Raw genomic sequence first — 8,449 nt, 5'->3', positions numbered from 1 at the left:
TTTCTAAGAATTTGTCCATTTCTTCCAGGTTGTCCATTTTATTGGCATAGTGTTGCTTGTAGTAGTCTCTTAGGATGCTTTGTATTTCTGCGGTGTCTGTTGTAACTTCTCCTTTTTCATTTCTAATTTTATTGATTTGAGTCCTCTCCCTCTTTTTCTTGATGAGTCTGGCTAGTGGTTTATCAATTTTATCTTCTCAAAGAACCAGTTTTTAGTTTTATTGATCTTTGCAACTGTTTTCTTTGTTTCTATTTCATTTATTTCTGCTCTGACCTTTATGATTTCTTTCCTTCTGCTGAATTTGGGTTTTGTTTGTTCTTCTTTCTCTAGCTCCTTTAGGTGCAAGGTTAGATTGTTTATTTGAGTTTTTTCTTGTTTCTTGAGGTAGGCTTGTATAGCTATAAACTTCCCTCTTAGAACTGCTCTTGCTGCATCCCACAGGTTTTGGATCGTCGTGTTTTCATTGTCATTTGTCTCTAGGTATTTTTTGATTTCCTCTTTGATTTCTTCAGTGATCTCTTGGTTATTTAGTAGAGTATTGTTTAGCCTCCATGTGTTGGTGTTTTTTATCTTTTTTTCCCTGTAATTCATTTCTAATCTCATAGTGTTGTGGTCAGAATAGATGCTTGATATGATTTCAATTTTCTTAAATTTACTGAGGCTTGATTTGTGATCCAAGATGTGATCTATCCTGGAGTATGTTCCATGCACACTTGAGAAGAAAATGTAATCTGCTGTTTTTGGATGGAATGTCCTATAAGTATCAATTAAATCTATGTGGTCTACTGTGTCATTTAAAGCTCTGTTTCCTTATTTATTTTCATTTTGGATGATCTGTCCATTGGTGTAAGTGAGGTGTTAAAGTCCTCCACTATTACTGTGTTAGTGTTGATTTCCTCTTTTATAGCTGTTAGCACTTGTCTTATGTATTGAGTTGCTCCTATGTTGGGTGCATATATATTTATAATTGTTATATCTTCTTCTTGGATTGATCCCTTGATCATTATGTAGTGGCCTTCCTTGTCTCTTGTAACATTCTTTCTTTTAAAGTCTATTTTATCTGATATGAGTATTGCTACTCCAGCTTTCTTTTGATTTCCATTTGCATGGAATAACTTTTTCCATCCCCTCACTTTCAGTCTGTATGTGTCCCTAGGTCTGAAGTGGGTCTCTTGTAGACAGCATATATATGCGTCTTGTTTGTGTAACCATTCAGTAAGCCTGTGTCTTTTGGTTGGAGCATTTAATCCATTCACGTTTGAGGTAATTGGCCGGGTAGAGTAATCTTGGTTGTAGGTTCTTCCCTTTCATCATTTTAAGTATATCATGCCACTCCCCCTGGCTCGTAGAGTTTCTGCTGCGAAATCAGCTGTTAAACCTTACGGGAGTTCCCTTGTATGTTATTTGTCATTTTTCCCTTGCTGCTTTCAATAATTTTTCTTTGTCTTTAATTTTTGCCAATTTGATTACTATGTGTCTCAGAGTGTTTCTCCTTGGGTTTATCCTGTATGGGACTTGCTGTGCTTCCTGGACTTGGGTGGCTATTTCCTTTCCCATGTTAGGGAAGTTTTCGGCTATAGTCTCTTCAAATATTTTCTCAGGTCCTTTCTCTCTCTCTTCTCCTTCTGGGACCCCTATAATGCGAATGTTGTTGCGTTTAATGTTGTCCCAGAGGTCTCTTAGGCTGTCCTCATTTCTTTTCATTCCTTTTTCTTTATACTGTTCTGCAGCAGTGAATTCCACCATTCTGTCTTCCAGGTCACTTATCCATTCTTCTGCCTCAGTCATTGATTCCTTCTAGTGTAGTTTTCATTTCAGTTACTGTATTATTCATCTCTGTTTGTTTGCCCTTTAATTCTTGTAGGTCTTTCTTCAACATTTCTTGCATCTTCTCGATCTTTGCCTCCATTCTTTTTCCGAGGTCCTGGGTCATCTTCACTATCATTATTCTGAATTCTTTTTCTGGAAGGTTGCCTATCTCCACTTCATTTAGTTGTTTTTCTGGGGTTTTATCTTGTTCCTTCATCTGGTACATAGCCCTCTGCCTTTTCATCTTGTCTGTCTTTCTGTGAATGTGGTTTTTGTTCCACAGGCTGCAGGATTGTAGTTCTTCTTGCTTCTGCTGTCTGCCCTCTGGTGGATGAGGCTATCTAAGAGGCTTGTGTAAGTTTCCTGATGGGAGGGACTGGTGGTGGGTAGAGCTGACTGTTGCTCTGGTGGGCAGAGCTCAGTAAAACTTTAATCCGCTTGACTGCTGATGGGTGGGGCTGGGTTCCCTCTCTGTTGGTTGTTTGGCCTGAGGCAACCCAACACTGGAGCCTACCTGGGCTCTTTGGTGGGGCTAATGACAGACTCTGGGAGGGTTCACGCCAAGGAGTACTTCCCAGAACTTCTGCTGCCAGTGCCCTGTCCCCAAGGTGAGGCACAACCACCCCTACCTTCTAGTGTAGTTTTCATTTCAGTTACTGTATTATTCATCTCTGTTTGTTTGCCCTTTAATTCTTGTAGGTCTTTCTTCAGAGGCACAACCACCCCTAACCTCTGCAGGAGACCCTCCAACACTAGCAGGTAGGGCTGGTTCAGTCTCCCATGAGGTCACTGCTCCTACCCCTGGGTCCTGATGCACACACTACTTTGTGTGTGCCCTCCAAGTGGAGTCTCTGTTTCCCCCAGTCCTGTCGAAGTCCTGCAATCAAATCCCACTAGGCTTCTAAGTCTGATTCTCTAGGAATTCCTCCTCCAGTTGCCAGACCCCCAGGTTGGGAAGCCTGATGTGGGGCTCAGAACCTTCACTCCAGTGGGTGCACTTCTGTGGTATAAGTGTTCTCCAGTCTGTGAGTCACCCACTCAGCAGCTATGGGATTTGATTTTACTGTGATGGCGCCCCTCCTACCGTCTCATTGTGGCTTCTCCTTTGTCTTTGGATGTGGGGTATCTTTTTTGGTGAGTTCCCGTGTCTTCCTGTCGATGATTGTCCAGCAGCTAGTTGTGATTCTCGTGTTCTCACAAGAGGGAGTGAGAGCACGTCCTTCTACTCCGCCATCTTGGTTCCTCTTCGTCGCATGTATTTTTTTGAATTATGGTTCTCACCGGACATGTGCCCAGGAGTGGGATTGCTGGATCATATGGCAGTTCTATTTTTAGTTTTTAAAGGAAACTCCACAGTGTTCTCCATAGTGGCTGTACCAGTTTACATTCCCACCAACAGTGTAATCACTTGCTTTCTCTTGCATTCCTATACACTAACAACAAAAGATTAGAAAGAGAAATCAAGGAAACAATCCCATTTACCATCGCATCGAAAAGAATAAAATAGGGACTATCGTGGTGGCGCAGTAGTTAAGAATCTGCCTGCCAATGCAGGGGACACGGGTTCGAGCCCTGGTCCAAGAAGATCCCACATGCTGTGGAACAACTAAGCCCATGTGCCACACTACTGAGCCTGCGTTCTAGAGCCTGCATGCCACAACTACCTAGCCTGCGAGCCACAACTATTGAAGCCCACGCGCCTAGAGCCTGTGCTCCACAGAACAAGAGAAGCCACTGTGATGAGAAGCCCATGCACCGCAAGGAAGAGTAGCCCCCACTAGCTGCAACTAGAGAAAGCCGGTGTGCAGCAAAACAAAGACCTAACGCAGCCAGAAATAAATGAATAAATTTATTTTTTTAAAAAAAAAGAATGAAGGGGCTTCCCTGGTGGCGCAGCGGTTGCGCGTCCGCCTGCCGATGCAGGGGCACCGCAAGGAAGAGTAGCCCCCACTAGCTGCAACTAGAGAAAGCCGGTGTGCAGCAAAACAAAGACCTAACGCAGCCAGAAATAAATGAATAAATTTATTTTTTTAAAAAAAAGAATGAAATACCTAGGAATAAACCTACCTAAGGAGGTAAAAGACCTGTACTCAGAAAACTACAATATACTGATGAAAGAAATAAAAAATGACACAAACAGAGATAGACCATGTTCTTGGATTGGAAGGCTCAATATTGTGAAAATGACTACATTACCCAAAGCAATCTACAAGATTCAATGAAATCTCTATCAAATTACCAATGGCATTTATATATATAACTGAGTTACTTTGCGTACAGCAGAAATTAACACAACTGTGTAAATCAAATGTTTATATTTCTATAAAATTTTTAAAAATTTATGTGGTAAAATCTCCACCTTAGAGTGGCGACTTAACTACAAAGAGGAACTGAGAAAGTAAAACTGATACCTTGCACAACAGCCATTTTGGATAAGTTACTGAATCTGTAACAGCTGTTCCCCTAATTTTTGCAATGCTGATGTTTGAAGAGATGTAATGTTATGATCTCTGTGAATATAATAATCATGTGAGAAAACTGCTAGATTTTCCTGCCAAGAACAGAAAACTGTATACTTAGCACTCTTATGTATGGGTTCCACTGAAAAACCTATTGCATTTTTCATATGAAAAATACTTAAAAAATTTTTTTTTGAATTGGGGTATAGTTGACTTACAATGTTGCGTTAGTTTCAGGTGTACAGCAAAGTGAATCTGTTATATATATATATATTATATATATATACATATATATATATATACACACACACATATATCCACTCTTTTTTAGATTCTTTTCCCATATAGGCCATTACAAAGTATTGAGTAGAGTTCTCTGTGCTATACAGTAGGTCCTTATTAGTTATCTACTTTATATATAGTAGTGTGTACATGTCAATCCCAATCTCCCAATTTATCCCTCCCCCCTACTTAGGATCTTTTATCCTCTCTTCTCACGACCACCTTAGGGGGTCTCTCAATTATTCTAATTCCTTTTGCTCTACTGAAATGAAGAATCAAGTCAGGGTTGGTAAAAGGGAGGTTATACCCAGCTTCTAAAATCCCTCTCCCCTCGACTATAGAATTGGGTCTGGTATTATTCGGGGAGCACTGCTGTACAAGCCACGCGGCATCAGGCATAGCATCCTCTCTGCTCACTGAGACCTGGCGTGAGCCAGCCGGTGTGCTGGTTCTGTACCGCCATGGACCATCCCCGGTGGGCAGGGCTTCCCTGAGGAGGTGAGGCTGGGACCAGCCATCAGAGATGCTGGAGAGGAGCCTGGACATGGTCAGTAGGGGAAAAGAGCCCGTGAGATGAGCTGGGGGAGGCGTGGCCAGGAAGGCACACAGGTACAGTACAGGGGTGGGGGGTGGGGCCCTGAGAGCCTGCCCTGGAGGTGACCTTGATTCAGCAGAAACCAGGTCTACAGACGTGCAGTCTTGGGGCCCTAAGGGGAGGGGATGGTCCTTACTGCTCCCTCCCCTGAGCCTCTGCTCTCCTCCACCCCTACTTCTAGAACTCAGAGCTCCTCACCTTTCATACCGGGGCAGGGGAACCCATTTCAAACTGGACTGATGGTCTCCATGTGCTTCAGTGCCAAGTAAACGCTGAACTAGACTTTGTTTCAATAATGCATCTAGACTTGTTTTTTCAGTTTTCTCATCAGTTCTTAGCTTTGGTGAGTAACAGCCACAAACTTTATTTGAAAGAGAGCCACCGACAGCAGAGAATGGAAAGGTCAGTGCAAATACACGGCCCTTCGGTTCCCGCGAGGTCGGGGGGAGGGGAGGGGGACGGGAGGGGGTGGGGGCGAGGGGAGGGGGTGGAGGGAGGGAATGGGGCCCGACAGGGGTGCGCAGTGACACCGGGATGGCGCGGAGCTGGCCGAGTTCACCCCGCACGTGGAGTGCGGCGCTGCCTATGCTCCTAGGACGCGGGGTGCCCCGGGGGTGCGATGGGGTGCAGCAGCCCCGCCCCGCCCCGAGCCTCAGCCCTCCAGCTTCTTCACCCTCTAGTTTTACGGTCAATTCCTGAAAACCAATCATGTGCTTCAGAACTTAAGTATTTTTACAGCGATTTCATTTTTCTCTCCCCCAACCCGGCCCCTAGAATTTAAGAGGCGGGGAGAACTTCTGTTTCTTGCAGATGGGAAAAACAGTTTTAATAACGAAGGACCTAATTTCTGGCGCCAAGTGGGTGGGTGGGGTGCTGAACTTGGGGAGGGAGATGAAGACCTCCGGCCTTTACCAACCACTCCGTGGCTCAGCTTCTCTGCCTTCCAGCCGGGGGAGGGAATTTTGTGTTCATCCCCATGTGCTTAAAATTGACGTTTCCCAGGTTATGCTGTTTTGCTATTGAAACATACATTTTTGCAAACTTTACGTTCTCTGGAGTGGACAAGGTTGGGTTCATAATTAGAAGTTGGGCCAGGGTTTCCATAACACTATATTAGGAGTCTAATCTGTGCACCATGATTGATTTCATAAAAATAAAAGGAATGAAATGATAACAGGTAGTTTCTACCTGGTCCCTCACATATACACATCCGCCATTCAACACACCCACAGCCAATATGCATAAGAACCCCAGGACCCTGATAAATGACAAACTGGTGTGTACAGTGAAAAGGGGACCAGCAAGGCCATTTCCAGGCTTGCCCAGCTCACAAGCACCTTCTGAGGAAGGCGCTGGGGAAGCTTCTCTATGCCCCCCCCAAGCCTGACCTTGGTCCAGCCACTAGGGATCAGCACCCTGGTGGGAGAGCCTGGCGGGAGAGCTCGGATGCTCTGGGCTGGGGAGGGGTTAAGAGACCCAGTCAGGTCTTCCCTCTTCTTTCTTACAGAATTTGAATATGAGCCATATAGAAAAGAGATGGTTTGCCCAGGACTTTGGGTGTTCCCAGGATGCGGAAATTCTGGGCTTAAAACCTGGGAAGTCCCAGGGAACTTGGGTTGAGTTAGTCACCCCAGATGCAAGCATATGATGGGCGAAAAGCTGAGACCCACAAACAGAGACATTAGCAGGCAAAAGCCATGGATGAGAGAGAGAGAGAGAAGAGAGAAGGGAGAAATAAAGAGTAAGCAGGGACTCCCCTGGTGGTCCAGTGGTTAAGACTCTGGCGCTTCCAATGCAGGAGGTGCGGGTTTGATCCCTGGTCAGGGAACTAAGATCCCACATGCCACGCGGCCAAAAAAAAAAAAAAAAGAAAAGAGTAAGCGGCAGCCACAGGAGAAAAAGACCAGGTAGGCATGAAACAGCTGTTCGAGGACAAGGACAGATCCCTGTTGGTTTCGCAGAGTTGCTGTCATCCTCATCCTCATGTAGCTACTGCTGTACCTAATAAATGTCAAAGAACCATGTCTAACCGCTCAGGATGCCTGGCAAAGCCATTCCCTAATCTTCCTCCCTCCTCAACCCAGCCTATGTGTAGTTCTTTCCCCTGTCATCTGAACAGGTCTCACCTGTGAAAATCAGGACATCCAAGTGAAGAGTTTACAGAATCACTTCTCAAATAAAATAATATATAAATATGGTTTGGTACATCTTCAACACACACACTTTCTTTGTCCTATCTTTTTAAACATTTAAATTGCCCTTGGTTGCAAGTTTTTACACGAAAAGATTTATTTCAAGAGGTTCCCCAGGGGCTTCCCTGGTGGCGCAGTGGTTGAGAGTCCGCCTGCCGATGCGGGGGACACGGGTTCGTGCCCCGGTCCGGGAAGATGCCACATGCCGCGGAGCGGCTGGGCCCGTGAGCCGTGGCCGCTGAGCCTGCGCGTCCGGAGCCTGTGCTCCGCAACGGGAGAGGCCACAACAGTGAGAGGCCGGCGTACCGCAAGAGGTTCCCCAAATTCTAAAGGTAAATTTATATAGACTGGATTGAGGAAAAGAACAAAACCTACGAAAAGCAAACAGTGGGGACTCCCCTGGTGGCGCAGTGGTTAAGAACCCGCCTGCCAATGCAGGGGGCACGGGTTCAAGCCCTGGTCCAGGAAGATCCCACATGCTGCGGAGCAACTAAGCCCGTGAGCCACAACTACTGAAGCCCGCGCGCCTAGAGCCCACAAGCCACAACTCCTGAGCCCACATGCTGCCACTACTGAAGCCCACGCACCTAGAGCCCGTGCTCTGCAACAAGAGAAGCCACCGCAATGAGAAGCCAGCGCACTGCAACGAAGAGTAGCCCACGCTCTCCACAACTAGAGAAAGCCCACAAGCAGCAACAAAGACCAACGCAGCCAAAGCTAAATAAATAAATAAAGTAAATTTATGGAAAAAAGAAAAAGAAAAGGAAACTGAAAGTTACCTTGTTTAAGGCAGTATTTCTAAAAGTTCAGCCATTTATTTTCTGCAACCAAATTTTCACATTATATTAGTATGGACTTCATATTGACTCACTTAAAAAGATTAAGCTTTTTCTCATCTATAATATTGTTAAAAGTATGGGTTTGATAAATAATTATCTATTTTCTTACATATAGTAGAGTAGACACATAACTGGGTTTTTTTTGTTTGTTTTTTTTTGCGGTACGCGGGCCTCTCACTGCCGTGGCCTCTCCCGTTGCGGAGCACAGGCTCCGGACGCGCAGGCTCAGCGGCCGTGGCTCACGGGCCCAGCCGCTCCGCGGCACGTGGGATC

General features: G+C 45.3%; 1 protein-coding gene across 1 annotated transcript in view; it reads right to left on the bottom strand.

Moving 5' to 3' along the window:
- The window catches only part of ASH1L (ASH1 like histone lysine methyltransferase), a 237,333-nt gene that overhangs the window by 99,063 nt on the left and 129,821 nt on the right, over positions 1-8,449 (bottom strand). The gene's annotated exons all lie outside the window — the stretch shown is intronic.

This window comes from Physeter macrocephalus, chromosome 4, assembly GCF_002837175.3.
Source record: "Physeter macrocephalus isolate SW-GA chromosome 4, ASM283717v5, whole genome shotgun sequence".
Taxonomy (NCBI): Eukaryota; Metazoa; Chordata; class Mammalia; order Artiodactyla; family Physeteridae; genus Physeter; species Physeter macrocephalus.
This window is presented reverse-complemented; position numbering and strand designations above follow the sequence as displayed.